Below are 17,646 nucleotides of genomic sequence, written 5' to 3'. Positions count from 1 at the left end.
GAAAAGCCTTGGCCACCACTCAAAAGAAAATTCTCCTGTGTTACTTTATGTAGGAGACATTTGAAATGTGGTTGAAAATGTACTAGGAAACGTTTCTAAGTGCTTTGCTTTTCCTTGAAACTTTGTGGCCTTCTCTGTCCATTCAACCTTGGTTATTAAAATTTATTCTCTGATATTTCATCCTATAGCTTCTTGTATAGAGATGAACATAGAAACTCAAGCATTTGTCTGTATCCCTAAAGACTTTTTTTTTTGGAGATGGAGTCTCGCTGTACTGCCCAGGCTGGAGTGCAGTGGCACGATCTCAGCTCACTGCAACCTCCACCTCCTGGGTTCAACTGATTCTCCTGCCTCAGCCTCCCAAGTAGCTGGAACTAGAGGTGCCTGCCACCACGCCTGGCTAATTTTTGTATTTGTAATAGAGACGGGAGTTCACGATGTTGGCCAGGCTGGTTTCAAATTCCTGAGCTCAAGTGATCCAGCTGCCCTGGCCTCCCAAAGTGCTGGGATTCCAGGCTTAAGCCACCTTGCCCGGCCAACAGTAGACAATCAAAATTGTCAGAGGTGCTTAAACTAGAGCGACTCCATCTTGAATAGAGACTGGGTAAAATAAGGCTGACACCTACTGAGCTGCATTCCTAGAAATAAAGTCTTTCTAAGAAATAAAGACTAAGTCACAGGATGAGATAAGAGGTTGGGACAAAGTACAGGTCACAAAGACCTTGCTGATAAAAGGATGTGGTAAAGAAGCTGGCCAAAACCCACCCAAACCATGGTGGAGAGAAAAGTGACCTCTGGTCGTCCTCACTGCTCATTATACGCCAATTACAATGCATTAGCCTGCTAGAAGGCACTCCCACCAGTGCCATGAGTTTACAAATACCATGGCAATGTCTACCTTATATAGTCTAAAAAGGGGAGGAGCCCTCAGTTCTGGGAATTGCCCACCCCTTTCCAGGAAAACTCATTAATTATCCACTCCTTGTTTAGCATAAAATCAAGAAATAACCATACAAATAGCCGACCAGCAGCCCTCGGGGCTGCTTTGCCTATTGGGTAGCCATTCTTTTATTTCTTTACTTCTCTAATAAACTTGCTTTTCGCTTTACTCTGGATTTGCCTTGAATTCTTTCTTGCGAGAGACCTGAGAATTCTCTCTTGGGGTTTAGTTCAGCATCCTTTCTAGAAACAGAATTGCAATACCCCATATGGTAAGCATTTAACAAACGCCTGTTGAGTGAATGGGTGAAAAATTAGTAATTCAATGTACCATCAATAAACACTTAGAGGAAGTCTTGAAAATATTTTAAGTGGGGTGTGGTGGTTCATGCCTGTCATCCCATCACTTTGGGAGACCTGACTTTGGGGGACCTGATGTGGGAGGAGAGCTTGAGGCCAGTAGTTCCAGGCTGCAGTGAGCTATGATCACATCACTGAACTCCAGAGTAAGACCCTGTCAACAAAAAAGAAAAGAAAAGAAAGAGAAAGTAATTTAGTTATGGTGGTAAAAGAATTGACAAGAAGGAAGGAAGGAGAAAGAGGAAGGGAGAAAGGGAGGGAAGGAGGAAGGGAGGGACGAAGGAAGGAAGGAAGGAAGGATTTTAGTTACGGTGGTACAATAATTGGCTCTTCTTCCGCCTCCACACAGCCTGCAACCAGCAGCTGGTGCCCAGCATGCAAATGTATCACCACCAGCACCAGAGGTAACAGATACCATGGCTGGAGCTGCAGAAAGAGCCTCCTGAGGAGCTGGACTCTGCAGATCAGAATGAAAGCAGTGACTTTATGGTGTACAGGTGTCCAGGCGTGGCCCCGAACAGGGAGATGGTGGTGTGCAACCCTCTGTTTGACCACTTCTCGCTGTCAGTGCCTCTGCTGGGCCCACGCTCACTGCCCCACTGAAGTGGCCCCCAAGGCTGCAGGACACCCACCTGCTCCATGAGTTGGGAGAGGCAGGGCCCACGCTTCTCATTACAAAAATATGTTCTGACACTCTGAGTACTTGTGGCTGGGCTGGAGAGGCATTGGGCCCTGGGATCTCTTGCCAGGGAGACACCCCCCTGCAACTTTGTGCTAGGGAATCTTCTGTCCCCCTTGTGTCTCTTCTTTCCAGACTGGACCTTCAAATTGGAGGGGCTGAGGAGAACCCTAAAGCCCAGGCATCAATGGGGAATTCTGGAGACAAAAGCTAATTAAAGTTCATTTCAAACCTGTGGGGAGAAAAATTCTAGACATAAACCTAATGCAAAGAAACATGTAAAATTTTATTGGAGGACAAAAGAAAAGTCGAATGAGCACACATATCATGTTTTTGGATGGTAAGAATAAAAATTCCGAAAATGTCAATTTTTTTCTAAATCATCTATTAATTCAATGCAAGCTAATGAAAAATTACAAAGGGATTGTTTTAGTCCATTTTATGTTGCTATAACACCACCACAGACTGGGTAATTTATAATAAGCAGAAATTTGTTTGGCTCATAGTTCTGGAGGCTGGGAAGTCCAAGAGCATGGTGCCAGCATTTGGTGAGAGCCTTGGTGCTGCATCATCCCATGGCAGGAGTTGGAAGGACAAGATAGAGGGCCAGCGTAAGACAGGGAAGGTGATCCAAATGTATTCTTTTATCAGGAATCCACTCTTGAGGTAACTAACCCACTCCTGCAATAAGGTCATTAATTCATTTATGTAGGTAGTGCCCTCATGACCTAATCACCTCTTAAAGGTCTCATCTCTCAACATTGTTGCATTGGGCATTAAGTTTCCAACACATGAACTTTGGGGGGCCACATTCAGACCATAACAGGGGTATTTTATGAAATTTGACAAGCCGATCTGCTAGTTTATATAGAATGGAAAATACACAGATTAATAAAATAGATTTAAATTTCTTTTTTTTCTAGGGACAAGGTCTTGCTTTGTCACCCAGGTGGGAGTGCAGTGGCAATGATCATAGCTCACTGCAGCCTCCAACTCCTGGGCTCAATCAGTCCTCCTGCTTCACCCTCCCAAGTAGCTGGAACTATAGGCATACACCACCACATCTGGCTAATTAAAAATTTTATGTTTATTTTTATTTTTTGGTAGAGGCAGGGTCTTACTATGTTGCTCAGGCTGGTGTCAAACTTCTGGCCTCAAGTGATCCCCCTGCCTTAGCCTCCCAAAGAGCTGGGATTATAGGCCACCTCACCTGGCCAATAAAAAAGATTGGCACCACTTATAAAATTTGAATTTGTTGCCAACAATAAAAATTTGGGCTGGGCATAGTGGCTTACACCTGTAATCTCAGCCCTTTGGGAGGTCAAGGCAAGTGGATCACAAGGTCAGGAATTCGAGACCAGCCTGACCAACATGGTGAAACTCCGTCTCTACCAATAATACAAAAATTAGCCGGTGTGGTGGCGCATGCCTGTAATCCCAGCTACTCAGGAGGCTGAGGCATGAGAATCACTTGAACCTGTGAGGCGGAGGTTGCAGTGAGCTGAGATCACACCACTGCACCCCAGCCTGGGTGACAGAGTGAGACTCTGTCTCAAGAAAAAAAAGAAATTGAGGTTTAATGCAGTGATATAAATAAAATATGATCAACAGTCTTGGATAAAACATTTGCAAGCTACATGATTGATAAAGATTATTATTCATAATATGTCAGGAGCTCATACAAATAAAAAAAGGAAAAAAGGCAGAAAGATGGATAAAAATGGAAACAGTCAAGTGATTCACTTAAATAAACCAATCTACATGTGAAAACATTCTTAATCTCATTAGTAAACAGTGAACACAGATCAAAGTAAGGAAGATCGATTATTTTTCACCCATTAGCTGGGTAATTCAAAAAAATTCTGTTGCATTCCATGTTGGGGGAGTATACATTGGTATAGCATTTTGAAGATTGATTTGGCAGTGTTTATTAAAAGTAAAAATATCTATTTTATTTGCATTGTCACTTCCACTTCTGTATTTCTGTCTAAGAGAATTCTTTGCACATGTACAAAGGTATACAGGTTCAAAGCGGCATGGATAAAGATTTTCAGTGCAGCATTGTTTATAATTGCAAAAAATTTTCAATTTAAATGTCCATCATTAGGGAAACAAATTGTGATATTTCCAACACTACACAGCATTATGCAGCAGTAAGAGAGACTAAGGTAAGTGGCTGGGGACAGTGGCTCACGCCTGTAATCCCAGCACTTTGGGAGGCCGAAGTGGGCAGATTACTTGAGGTCAAGAGTTTGGGAACAGCCTAGTCAACATGGTGAAACCCCATCTCTACAAAAACACAAAAAATTAGCCAGGCATGGTGGTGTGTGCCTGTAATCCCAGCTACTTGGGAGGCTGAGGTAGAAGAATCGCTTAAACTTGGAGGCAGAGGTTGCAGTGAGCTGAGATTGCGCCACTGCACTCCAACCTGAGTGAACCAAAAAAAAAAAAAAAAAAAAACACACAAGACAGAGAGAGAGAGACTAAGGTAGACCTGTAAAAACTAAGGTAGACCTATAGTGATCCACTTACCTCAGCCTCATCACTTGAGATCAGGAGTTTGAGACCAACCTGGCCAACATGGTGAAATCCCGTTTCTACAAAAATACAAAAAATTAGCCAGGCGTGGTGGCGCATGCAATCCCAGCTACTCAGGAGGCTGAGGCAGGAGAATTACTTGAATCCGCAGGGTGAAGATTGCAGTGAGCTGAGATCGCGCCACTGCGCTCCAACCTGGGCAACCAAAAAAAAAAAAAAAAAGAGAGACAGTGAGAGAGAGGCTAAGGTAGATAAGGTAGAGACTTTAGTACTGACATGGAAAGATTAATAAGACATATTTTTTTTTGAGACGGAGTCTCGCTCTGTCGCCCAGGCTGGAGTGCAGTGGCGCAGTCTCGGCTCGCTGCAAGCTCCGCCTCCCGGGTTCACGCCATTCTCCTGCCTCAGCCTCTCCGAGTAGCTGGGACTACAGGCGCCCGCCACCACGCCCGGCTAATTTTTTGTATTTTTAGTAGAGACGGGGTTTCACTGTGGTCTCGATCTCCTGACCTCATGATCCGCCCGCCTCGGCCTCCCAAAGTGCTGGGATTACAAGCGTGAGCCACCGCGCCCGGCCATTAAGACATATTTTTATGTGACAAAGTGCACATTGAGCAATACGTACAGTTTAATGCTATTTATATACCTCCCATGTGTGTGTTTGTGCGTTTGTGTGTATGTATGGATGCACATGTACAACTGCATAGAAAAAAAGCCTAAAATTTACATACCAAACTGTAATAGTGCTTTCTATGGGGGTGCATGTTGTGATTGGGGCCAGGGGAGGGAGGAGGTAAAAGTGGCTCTTTTTTGTAGTCGATATACTTCTATATTGTATGAAAACTTAAAAGAATATATTCATTATTAAGCCATTAAACATTGTTTTTTAAAACCAATATATCAAGAGCTGATGCATTTTTCATAAAGACATTTTACCCAAATTTAGTTAATGTAAAAGGTTTAATGCAGTGAAATAAGAAAAATATGATCAGTCTCAGGTAAAAAATTTGAAGCTACATGATTGATAAAGATTATTATTCATAATATATAAGGAGCTCATACATATAAATAAAAAGGGGCAAAGATAGAAAGATGGAGAAATATGGAAACAGTCAAGTGAATTCAGGAATTCATCATTATCGCGATAAATGGAGTCTTTTTTGGCTTCCTTTTCTGGAAGGATTTATTTTCTTAAACTCTGATCCCCCTTCGCCCAACCATCGCACCCCGGAGCCCTTCTCCCTTTTTAATTTCAGTAAGAAAAGCTCCTAGGAGATGTATTAATAGTTTCTTTATTTCTCTCTCTCTCTGTTTGTTTTTTTGAGACGGAGTCTTGCTCTGTCGCCCAAGCTGGAGTGCAGTGGCGCGATCTCTGCTCACTGCAAGCTCCGCCTTTCAGGTTCACGCCATTCTCCTGCCTCAGCCTCCCGAGTAGCTGGGACTACAGGAGCCCGGCTAATTTTTTTGTATTTTTAGTAGAGACGGGGTCTCACCGTGTTAGCCAGGATGGTCTCAATCTCCTGACCTCGTGATCCGCCCGCCTCGGCCTCCCAAAGTGCTGAGATTATAGGCATGAGCCACCGCGCCCGGCCATATTAATAGTTTCTGAAGTGGTGGAAGGATCAGGGAGAGAGGACGGTCTTCAATCCTTGACCCATAACTCCCATTTAGCTACGGATTTACGTCCTTACTACCCAAGCTGAGATTTTAAAACTCTTAAGTTCTTCCCCCTCCACTGCTCTCCTCAGGGTGACGTAATCATACAAACAGGTCAGCTAGGAAAAGGATTTGGGTAACTCACACCAGGACAGCTAGTTCCTGCATGATTGAAAGCTGGCTAGCTGGATTTCATTCAAAGGTAATGACCACATTTCCTTTAAAAAAAATTGGCAAAACGTTACGTTTGGTGGCCTGGTGCATAAATCAACATCCGACAACCCCCCTTCCCCAAAATGGATAATGCTCAAAAATGAGACACATTTGTAGGCCTCTTGGGGATCTTTGTTTGAATGACCCTTTTTTTTCCTCCTGACCTGTACTCTCCACACTATATATCAAAACCCACAGACTTTATTCCCTCTCCCCCTTCCCACCCCTTTAAGAAATTTATTTGTGCTTCACTCATTTCATGTAACCCCCTGCTTCTGTGCCCAAAGCAGAAGAAAGAGTTTAGTGTCTAAAAAATAGCCCTTGAGCAAGACAGCTCCTAAACAAACTCCCATCTCCTCTGCCAGCCCGAGGAGTGTTTCTCTTACAGTTTACACAAGAAGTCGTTAAAAAACAAAGAGTGAGCTGATTTGATATCCAATAAAGTCACATTTGATTTACTTGCTTGTGAAAATGCTTCTTAATAGGCTTTTCAGTGAATTTTTAAATGAACACTTTTGCTGGAGTTTGTATGTGTGTATATGTGCACATGTAAGAGGGAAGCTTCCTTTAAATATGTTAAAATACCTGTTACGGTTTTAGGGGATTTGTGTACAGATGCATTATGATATCAATCGTATACTACAGAGAAAATCATTTTTATTACCTTCAAATGACCTATACAGTGGATCTCTCTGTCAACTTAAAAGGGAGAAGCTGAGGCAAAATTGGTATAAGTAGAGACACAATTTGGGCCAAGCTTGAGAATTGCAACCTAGGAGCATAGATTCAGATTCAAGTTGCCCTGAATATATACTCTGGTTGCAGCAGTTACAAGTAGACTTTTAAAGGCAAAAAAAGGGGGACAGGACCTGGTGAGGTGGCTCATGCCTGTAATCCCAGCACTTTGGGAGGCGGGCAGATCACGAGGTCAAGAGATCGAGGCCATCTTGGCCAACATGGTGAAACCCCATCTCTGCTAAAAATACAAAAATTAGCTGGTGTGGTGGTGTGCGCCTGTAGTCCCAGCTACTCTGGAGGCTGAGGCAGGAGAATTACTTGAACCCAGGAGGCAGAGGTTGCAGTGAGCCAAGATCTCACCGCTGTACTCCAGCCTGGGTGACAGAGCAAGACTCTGTCTCAAAAAAAATAAATAAATAAAAAGGAGGCGGGGACAGGGAGTAGCCTGATATGAAGTTACTTGTCAGGAATTCTCATCGGTTTACAGAAATAACATTGATTTGTGATTGACTATACATTGTGAACCTGTCCAGTGCAGCATTATTAGGTTAATTTATAGCTACTTGTGGCAATAGCAAGTTGTTTCAAGAGATGAATACATAGCTCAAAGCGGGGAGTAAAATATGATTGCTGTCTAATTTTAATGTCTCTCTGGACTTGTTAATTAAAATGACTTGTATTCCTCAGATAAAAGTTCTCATCTCTTACTATTTTGTCTGAATCAGATTATTCCTCCCTTTTAGGATTTACTACTCTGGCATTTGTATAATTCTGGTGGGTCAGTCAACTAATGGCTTGCAATCAACAACACTCCCACCACAGGGTGGGCGTGAGACCCAGGCAGGTCAGATAGAAACCTGTTTCAGAGACTGATGTAGATGATGAGAGGAAGTGGTCTCCCCAGGGAAGACATAGCCTTCCCTGTGTCGGTGTGGTTCTCCCGTTGGGCAGGCTATTGAAGGACAGTGCAGAGAGGAGGAAGCTATCCTATGTGGTTGGCTGAACATGACAGCTTTGACATGGAGAACAAGTAATATTCAGCAGGTTACTAATATTTTTGCCTATGTAGAAGGATGAGTATGTTCCCGATTAGACAGGGGGTGGGGTAACAAACGTGCCAACTGAAAACATGAACCGTTCGCTGGGAATTTTATGCCAGCAGCGACCTGCAGACTTCTTTTTTATATATATAATTTAAGTATTCTTAATTTCTAATAAAAATATAATTGTGAAACTGATCATTTAATTAAATTATAATGTAATTATTTAGTAATTACCTTAGAAGTTAGATCAAAAGGATATAAAACATATGACTAGTGATTTAAAAAAAAAATTTCAACTAGTAAATTTAATTTTATCTATTTATTTATTTTGAGACAGGGTCTCACTCTATCATCCAGGCTGGAGTGCTGTGGTGTGATCACAGCTTACTGCAGCCTCGAACTCCTGGGCTCAAGCAATCCTCCCACCTCAGCCTCCCAGGTAGCTGGGACTTCAGGCGTGTGTCACTATGCTCAGCTAATTTTTAATTTTTTTGTAGAGACAGGGTCTCCCTATTGTTGCCCAGGCTGGTCTCAAACTTCTGGGCTCAAGCGATCCAAGGTGTTGGGATCACAGGTGTGAGCCATGACACCTGGCAAACAACTTCTATTTTAGAGTCAGGGGGTGTACGTGCAGGTTTGTTATATGAGTATACTGCGTGATGCTGAGGTTTGAGGAATGATTGAGCCCGTCACCCAGGTATTAAGCACAGTCCCCAGTAGGTATAGTTTCCTAACCCGTTCCCCTTCTCTTCTTCCTCCCTCTAGTAGTCCCCAGTGTCTGCTGTTGCCATCTTTATGCCATGTGTACTCAGATCTGCAGATCTCTGAGATGGGGTTGGCATGATGGGAAGAGGACATTGACATGGCATGAGAGATTCCTGCACACAGTAGGGACCAGAGCTTCTGGGTACCACTTTGTTGTAATGGGAGGAAGGACCTTTTAGAAATTGATTGGCAGAATAGAGAGCAAGTAAATTGAGCGACTTTATTGAGGAGTAAATGACAGAGTAGCTTGAGGAAAGAAGAGTTGAATAACGACTTGAAAGAGAGTGAGAAGAAAACAGATTAATAATGCTTATGGGAAAGTTGAAAAATAGTTTCTACTTGTTAGGAGAGATGTCCTGGAGAGGAGTGAGGCACGCTTAAGTGCCAGCCTTCCTTCCCAGGTACCAAGTGATTGTCCGGGACTCAAGAGACTGATACGGGTTTAGAACCTGAGGATCTAAATGAGGGAGATTGGCTGGGCACAGTGGCTCATGCCTGTAATCCCAGCACTTTGGGAGGCTGATGTAGGAGGATCGCTTGAGGCCAGGAGTTCAAGATCAGTTTGGGTAACATAGCAAGCCCCTATCTTTACAAAAAAATTAACCAGGCATGGTGGCACATGCCTGTAGTCTCAGCTACTCTGAAGTCCAAGGTGGGAGGGTCGCTTGAGCCCAGGAGTTCAACGCTGCCATGAGCTATGGTTGTGCCACCACACTCCAGCCTGGGCAACAGAGTGAGACTCTGTATCTAAAAATAAATACATACATACATACATACATACATACATACATACATACATACAAGGGAGACCTAACAGCTAAAACATCCTGCCCAACGGGATGACTCCTTACTGGACAGCGGCAAACTGACCTGGCTTCTTGGGCCAGGAAAATCACGTGAAATGGGTCTACAGCTCAGGTTGGATTCTGAGCAGCATTAAGCCAGCACTGTTTCAGCTCTCCCCAGGGACTGATGTACATCATGAACTAGGAAGCACCACGATTTGCCTGTCTGTACTGCTGCTTGAGCCTGCTTTTGGGCTGTCTCAGTTTCCTGTGTATTCTTAAAGTCAAACCCCCTCAATAAAGATGATCTGTGTGTCTCGTCCATGCACCCATTCAAGCCTGATCAGTTCAGGAGATGATCTCCTCTATGTGTCATAAACTCAGTAATAGTTTCTAGACATTGCAAAGTATGAAGTAGGAAGAAAGAGACCAGAATGAACAACAAGGGAAATAGGAAAACAGGGAGTCATTTGAATAGTAGATTGTTATTGACGCCAGGCTAGTGGACACTTGCTGTCTGGAAGAAGGAAAAAGTTAGCTGCCTTTTTGAATGATACGGGTGTGGTCAGGTTGAAAGAGCCCTGGAGTGAGATCCCAGAGATCTAAGCTTTACTTCTAGGGAGCTACGCAACCCCTTACTTGGCCCCAGTTTGAATTCGATTGTAAATTTACAGAGTCCTTCCTCTATGAACAAGACTCTGGTTGGTCAGGCTTCAGAGGAGCCTGAAATGAATGAATCAGGCAATGCCGCATAGGTCCAGCAGAGTGGAGAGCCTGGGGTTTCAAAGACAAGTGCACAACGATCCCTACTGTAAGCAGAGCAGGACTGAGATGAGTGCTCTCTTTGGGTAGAAATCAAATGTTATGGAATCCCCATGATGACTGTTGGATGAGATGGGTCTCTTAATGTAAATTTGCCGGTTCCTCTCTTCTCTGCTAGAAGCAAAGATTATCTCCATCTGCTTCCTGACACTGCTGAAATGCGAGGCCTGTCAGGCAGAGGGGCAATGAACACTTGATTCTGCTTCCTGGGCTGGGACTCTGAGATATGATGAAGGCCTCTTTACATGCAGGCTGACAGAGCTGGTGAAAGACGGACAGGGAGTCATAGAGGGAAAGGAGAGGATGTGGGATCGTGCTGTTGTCCCTTTTAGCTGGCGCTGGTCTTAATCAATGAAAGAAACCTCAGCGACAGCACTGGAATCCTCCCTCAGCTTAATGTATTAAAGTGTTTTACAACCTCCCTTTGCTCTCTCCCCTTCCAGTCCCCCTGTTTCCTCCTTATCTATTATTTCCAGAGCTAAAGAAGTGAGGCAAACAAACTTCAGTGGTGGAGGGTTTCTTTCTCCTTCCCTCCCTTTGCCAGTTGGGAGCACGTTTCTTAGTGGGCATACACCATCGGATTCTCTCTGCCTCTAACTCTCTCTCTCTTTCTCTGTCTTCCTGTTTCTCTCCCTCTCTGTGTCTGACTCCTTCTATTTTTCTCTTCTCCATTAGTCTTTGTTTCTCTTTCTCCACCCCACACCCCTGAAATCTGTTACAATAAGACACAGGATCTGAAAACCCACGTGATTTTGTCTCTGAAATTTGCAGACAGCAAACTAATTCGATGCAAGAGAAATGAAATGTTTTCATATCTTTTTAATTGCTGGACTCCTCTGCATCTTCTCAAGCACACATTTTCCGGACCATAAAAATGTTTGGTTCTAAGTTTGTTTTGATTTTCAACCAGGGGCAGCAAATATAACTTTTTTTTCCCCCTATGGAGTCACTGACAGCTTTACCCAATTTCCAACCTATCCAAGCACTTTCCTTAAGAAAGAGTGTTAAGGTTTTTCCTTAAAATCACCATTTTGCAAGGGAGAGGGAGATTGCTTCTCTAGCGAAATGCACTGATTGGACAGACTCTCGTGTTGGCTACAGTATTGTGGTTTTTGCTTGAGGATGAAAAACAAATGGTGGGAATATAATTTCTCTCTTCAGCTGAAGGCTGTTTTGACTGTCTATTCAGGCAGTCAGTTGGGTGTATTCATCCATCCATTCATTCACTATTTCAACAATAATTTATTTAGTGACTACTAAAAGACAGGTTCTGTATTCCAGATTTCCGGTTATTACTTAACTAGCACAGGATGCTGATGCCTTCAGTGACTTGGGAGATAGGACCATGTCAAGACAAAGTAGCCTAAGGGCAAAAATAATTTATTACAGTTTCAACATAATGGTAGAAATTTCAATTAAACAACGTTACAATTCTAAATTTATAGGCACTGAATCACATGTAAAGCCTAAGTTAACAGTTTTAAGGATAAATTGAGGTTTTAAAACATCTCTCTCTTGGAATTAGCGATAGATTCACTAAAAAATCATTGGAGACGTAGATGATTTGAACAGCACAATTACCAATATTAATCTACTGAGAAATGTACATACATATATATGTATGTATGTATGTGTGTGTGTGTGTGTGTGTGTGTGTGTGTGTAAAATGTGCCCAGTTCCTGGTCAATACACGTTCTTTTTAAGTACGCATAGGCCAATTTATAAATTGATGACAGTTGGCCCTCTGTATCTGTGGTTCCACAACTTTAGATTCAATCAACCTTGAGTTGAAAAGATTTGAAAAAACAAAAAAAAGAACAGTAACAATAAAACAATGAAAACAAAACAAAACAATATAAAATAAAAACAAAACAAAAACAATGAAAAACTACTGATTAAAAACAATATAGTATAACAACTATTTACGTAGTATTTACATTATATTAGGTACCATAAGTAATCTAGCAATGATTTACAGTATATAGGAGGATGTGTATAGGTTATAATCAAACACTACTCCCATTTTATATGAGGAGCTTGAGCATCTTTGGGTTTTGGAATCCACGGGGGTCCTGGAACCAATGCCCCTGAGGGACACCTATACTTAACCGGTCATAAAGCAAGCTTACAAATCTCAAAGTCCCTAGCACGATACAAATAAACCAGAAATTAGTGTTTAAAAGATAAACTTAAAATAAATCTCTTATCATGTAATGTTAAAAAAGACCCATGGGCTGGGCGTGGTGGCTCATGCCTGTAATCCTATCACTTTGGGAGGCTGAGGTGGGCAGATCACCTGAGGTCGGGAGTTCGAGACCAGTCTGGCCAACATGGTGAAACCCCGTCTCTACTAAAAATAGAAAAATTAGCTGGGTGCGGTGATGGGCGCCTGTAATCCCAGCTACTCGTGAGGCTGAGGCAGGAGAATGGCTTGAACCCGGGAGGCAGAGGTTGCAGTGAGCCGAGATCGTGCCATCGCACTCCAGCCTGGGCAACAAGAGCGAAACTCTGTCTCTAAATAAATAAATAAAACATAAAAAGGACCCATGGCTCAAAGAGGAAACCATTGTGGAAATTAGAAAATAGTAAAAATTGAATGAAACAGGAATATTATATGTTGAAACTTGGCAGACATAGCTAAAGTCATATTTTAGAGTATAATTTCTAACCTTAAATGCTTAACTGGAAAAAGAAGAAAGGCTATGTATCTATCTTAAGAAGATAAGAAGAAAGAAATAATAAGATAGAAATAAGAAATAAAATAAGAAACAAAGATGCAAAATTATCAAAGCCAAAGCTGCTTAAAATGACAAACTTTTAGTAAGACAGATCAATAAAAAGAGAAATGACAAACAATACCTGAACGAATGAAGTTCACTACTGCTAATGCAGCAGAGATTATATTTTACGGGAATCAACTTATGTCAACTATGTCAACTTAATGTCAAATACTTAAAAACTTAGGTTTTTAAGTATTTAAATATCAAATAAATATCAAATACTTAAAAACTTAGGTTAAGTGGAAAAATTCCTAGAAACGTATAAATTTTAAAACTGATTTAAGTAATAAACACCTGAAGGGCCCTATAATTTTTAAAGAATTTGAGTCAGTAGTTAAAAATCTTCCCACAAAATAAACACCAATCCCAGATGTTTTTATAAGTAGTTTCTACTGTATATTCAAGGAACAGGTAGTTTCAAGCTTATACAAACTCAAAGAATAGAAAGAGACAGAACAATTTTCACCTATTTTATGAGACAAATGTAATCCAGATTCCAATAGCAAACAAGGACATTTAGGAGGAAAAAAGATCCCCAGACCAGTCTAAAGGCAAGAATCCTAAATGGCAATCCAGAGCAAGCAAGGAACAAGTAGTGTTTATTTCTAGAATGATTGATTTAGTGTTACAAAATGTACTATGTCATACCTCATATCAATAGTCTTAAGGAGAAAAATCCTGTGATCGTAATAGATTCAGAAAAAGCATTTGAGGAAATTCATAAACCATTCATGATAAAATCTTAGCAAGCACAGTTTAGCATGGAAATCCCTATACCGACAGCAAACATCTTATGAGTAGAGAATTATGAAAAGCCATCTCTTTAAAAATCAGGCATGAAACAGGGGTGGCTGCTCTTGCCACTGCGGACCAGCAGTGCTCTGGAGCACAAGCCGGTGTAAGGAAAGTAGAAAGTGTAAGAATCAGAAAGGAAAAAAAAAAAAATTACTATTTGCAGATGATATGATTTTCTATGTGGAAAATGCGAAAGAATTTACAAAGCATGAGAAATTTCATGCACTCACAGTTGTATCAGGCAGGGTCTCTACAAGAAATAGGTGGCAACTCCAACGCAGTTTAATGACTGCAAAGGTCTGGGCAGGGCGAAGGGATACCAGCGAAGATGGTCAAACCCCCGGGGAAGTAACAGCCAGGGACCCTCAGGCCTGGGAGGCAAGAATGGGAAGCAGAATCTGGAGCAAATTTCAGCTTTAGCTGGAGCTGCGAGCGGGAGGTGTTTGTTTCAGGAGAAGAGCACAGTCACTGCCTACCGGCTGCCTGGTAGAGAAGGTGCTGGGAAGTAAGACCCGATTCACTCTTTTTATTTATTTACTTATTTATTTATTTATTGAGACTTTGTCTCTCCCTCTTTCACCCAGGCTGGAGTTCAGTGGCGCAATCTTAGCTCACTGCAACCTCCGCTTCCTGGGTTGAAAGTGATTCTCCTGCCTCAGACTCCGGAGTAGCTGGGACTACAGGTGCCTGCCACCATTCCCCGGGTAATTTTTGTTATTTGTAGTGGAGACGGGGTTTCACCATGTTGTCCAAGCTGGTCTTGAACTCCTGACCTCAGGTGATCCACCCGCCTCAGCCTCCCAAAGTACCTGGATTACAGGCGTGAGCCACTATGCATGGCTTTTCTATTTTATTGTTTTGTTTTTTGTTTTTGAGATGGAGTCTCGCTCTGTCGCTCAGGCTGGAGTGCAATGGTGCGATCTTGACTCACTGCAACCTCTGCCCCCTGGGTTCAAGTGATTCTTGTGCCTCAGCCTCCCAAGTAGCTGGGATTACAGACGTGCGCCACCACACCTGGCTAATTTTTGTATTTTTAATAGAGACGGGGTTTCACCATGTTGGCCAGGCTGGTCTCAAACTGCATACCTCAAGTGATCTGCCCGGCTCGGCCTCCCAAAGTGCTGGGATCACAGGCATGAGCTACCGTGCCTGACCTCCAATTCACTCTTCTTCTGCCCTCTGATCTCCCACCCATTGCTTTCTACTTCCAACATTCCAGGGAGTCAGGATCCAGAGAGCCTGTGGATGCTGTCCACAGAGTCAGTCTCCTGGGCACATGACATGGTAGGAAGGATGGAGGGTACACTTGGAAGGCAGAGGCAGGATAACCCAGCATGCATCTGACAAACGCTGTGCAGGTCCTTCATGCAGAAAATCACACAATTGTATTCAGTTATAATAAAAATGCTAAATAAATGGAGAGAGAACCATATTCATGGAAGAAAGACATAATAAAAATGGCAATTCTACCCAAAATGATAAGATATTTAATGCAATTTTAATAAGAGTGCCAAAAGGATATTTTGTGCAGAACTTCGTAAGCAAATTCTAAACTTAATTTATTTTATTTATTTGTTTTTTGGAGACAGAGTCTTGCTGTGTCACCCAGGCTGAAGTGCAGTGGCACAATCTCGGCTCACTGCAAGTTTTGCCTCCCAGGTTCAAATGATTCTCCCGCCTCACCCTCCTGAGTAGCTGGGGTTACAGGTGTATGCCACCACGCCTGGCTAATTTTTGTATTTTTAGTAGAGACGAGGTTTCCCCATGTTGGCCAGGCTGGTTTTGAATTCCTGACCTCAGGTGATCTGCCTGCCTTGGCCTCCCAAAGTGCTGGGATTACAGGCGTGAGCCACCGCAATGGTGATAAAATTTAAATAAAAGAGTAAATTGATAGGAATAACCAAGACAATCTTGAAAAGAACCAGGTGGGACATGCACAAGATATCAAGATTATCTACAAGATACATGATGTCTACAAGATATCAAGACTTACTATAAAGTTTTAGCAATTAAGATAGTGCCTATTAGCCCAGAGAGACAACAGGAATGGAACACAGAGCCCAAGAAAAGGCCTGCCAAATATAGCAGCTTGATCCACGAGTGAGCTGACAATTGCAGATCAGTGTACAAATGGCAGATTATTCAACAAGTGGCACCAGGAGAGTTGGTCATGTGTATGGGAAAAATCACGAAAACTGTCTCACAGTCTGTTTTCAGATGACAATGCTGAAGTCAGAGGGCAAGGTGGATTACAGTCCAAAATGTGAAAGGTAAAATTTTAAAGTACTTGGAAAAAAATATAGAAAGAATATCTTTATGACCCTGGGGATAGAGCAGAATTTCTTTAACAAGCACAGAGAGCACAGATCATGAAGGAAAATATCAATAAATTCAATCACAATAAAATCAAGGTCTTCTGTCCTTCAAAAGACATCAATGAGAGACTGAAAAGACAAGTCATAATCTGAGATATTTCAGCACATAAAGGACAAAGGATGAGTATTCTGTAATATAAAGTATATTCTGTATATTATGTACACAGAATACTCAACCTTTTATATAAAAATATGTATACAGAATACTCATCTGTTTAAATGTTTATAAATTAATAAGGAAAATATAAACACTCCAATTTAAAAAAAGGCAGAAAATATGAACAGGTATAGAGGAAGACATAAATAACTAATACACAAATGAAAAATGCTCGACCTCACTGGTTATCAGGATGATGATAACCACTATGAGACATCACTACACACCCTCTATAGTGGCCCAAATCAAAATGTCTTGCAAAGCCAAGTATTGACAGGAATGTGGAACAAAGGGAGCTTTCAAACACTGCTGTGTTTGTGCAAGTTGATAAAACCATTTTATAAAATAATTTATTAGGAATTAAGTCAAACACATGCAGACCCTGTAAGGGAGTAATTAGACTGTCCGTGACACACAAAAATGACAATTTCATGTGGTTCAACCTAGTATATACCCTAAAGACACTCTTGCACTTGTGATCTGGAGACATGCATAAGATTCTTCATAGCAATATTGCTTGTGATAATTCTAAAAAGAAAAAAACCTGAACTCAAATGTCCAGTGATGGCAGGATGGATAAGTATATTGATGTATACTAAGTAATGGAAGACTTTATATCACTGAAAATGAAAAACCTGTACTCGATACAGGTCAAGAACAAAGTGTATGAAAAAAGAGAACCAAGCAAAACAAAAAAAGCCCTAAATTGCGGAACTTATATATGATTCAACAACAGGCCAAACTCAACAATATGTTAATCAGAGATATGTTCACATATGTTAAAATCTCTAGAGAAAATTCAGGAGGGGGTTTATATAAAGCTCAGTACTTATCTTTTAGAAAAAAAGAGGAGAACCTGTTTCTGGGTGGAGGTATTTATAAGGCTGCAGAATAATCAGTTACCTTTCTTTCTTAAGCTGGGAGACTGGCACATGGGTTTATGTTTCATTTCTTTAATGTCGTTTTTTTTATTTCTATAATTCTTTAAGATGTACGTATGT

This window comes from Hylobates moloch, unplaced genomic scaffold, assembly GCF_009828535.3.
Source record: "Hylobates moloch isolate HMO894 unplaced genomic scaffold, HMol_V3 SCAFFOLD_3, whole genome shotgun sequence".
In the NCBI taxonomy this organism is placed as follows: domain Eukaryota; kingdom Metazoa; phylum Chordata; class Mammalia; order Primates; family Hylobatidae; genus Hylobates; species Hylobates moloch.
Note: the sequence above shows the minus strand (reverse complement) of the source record.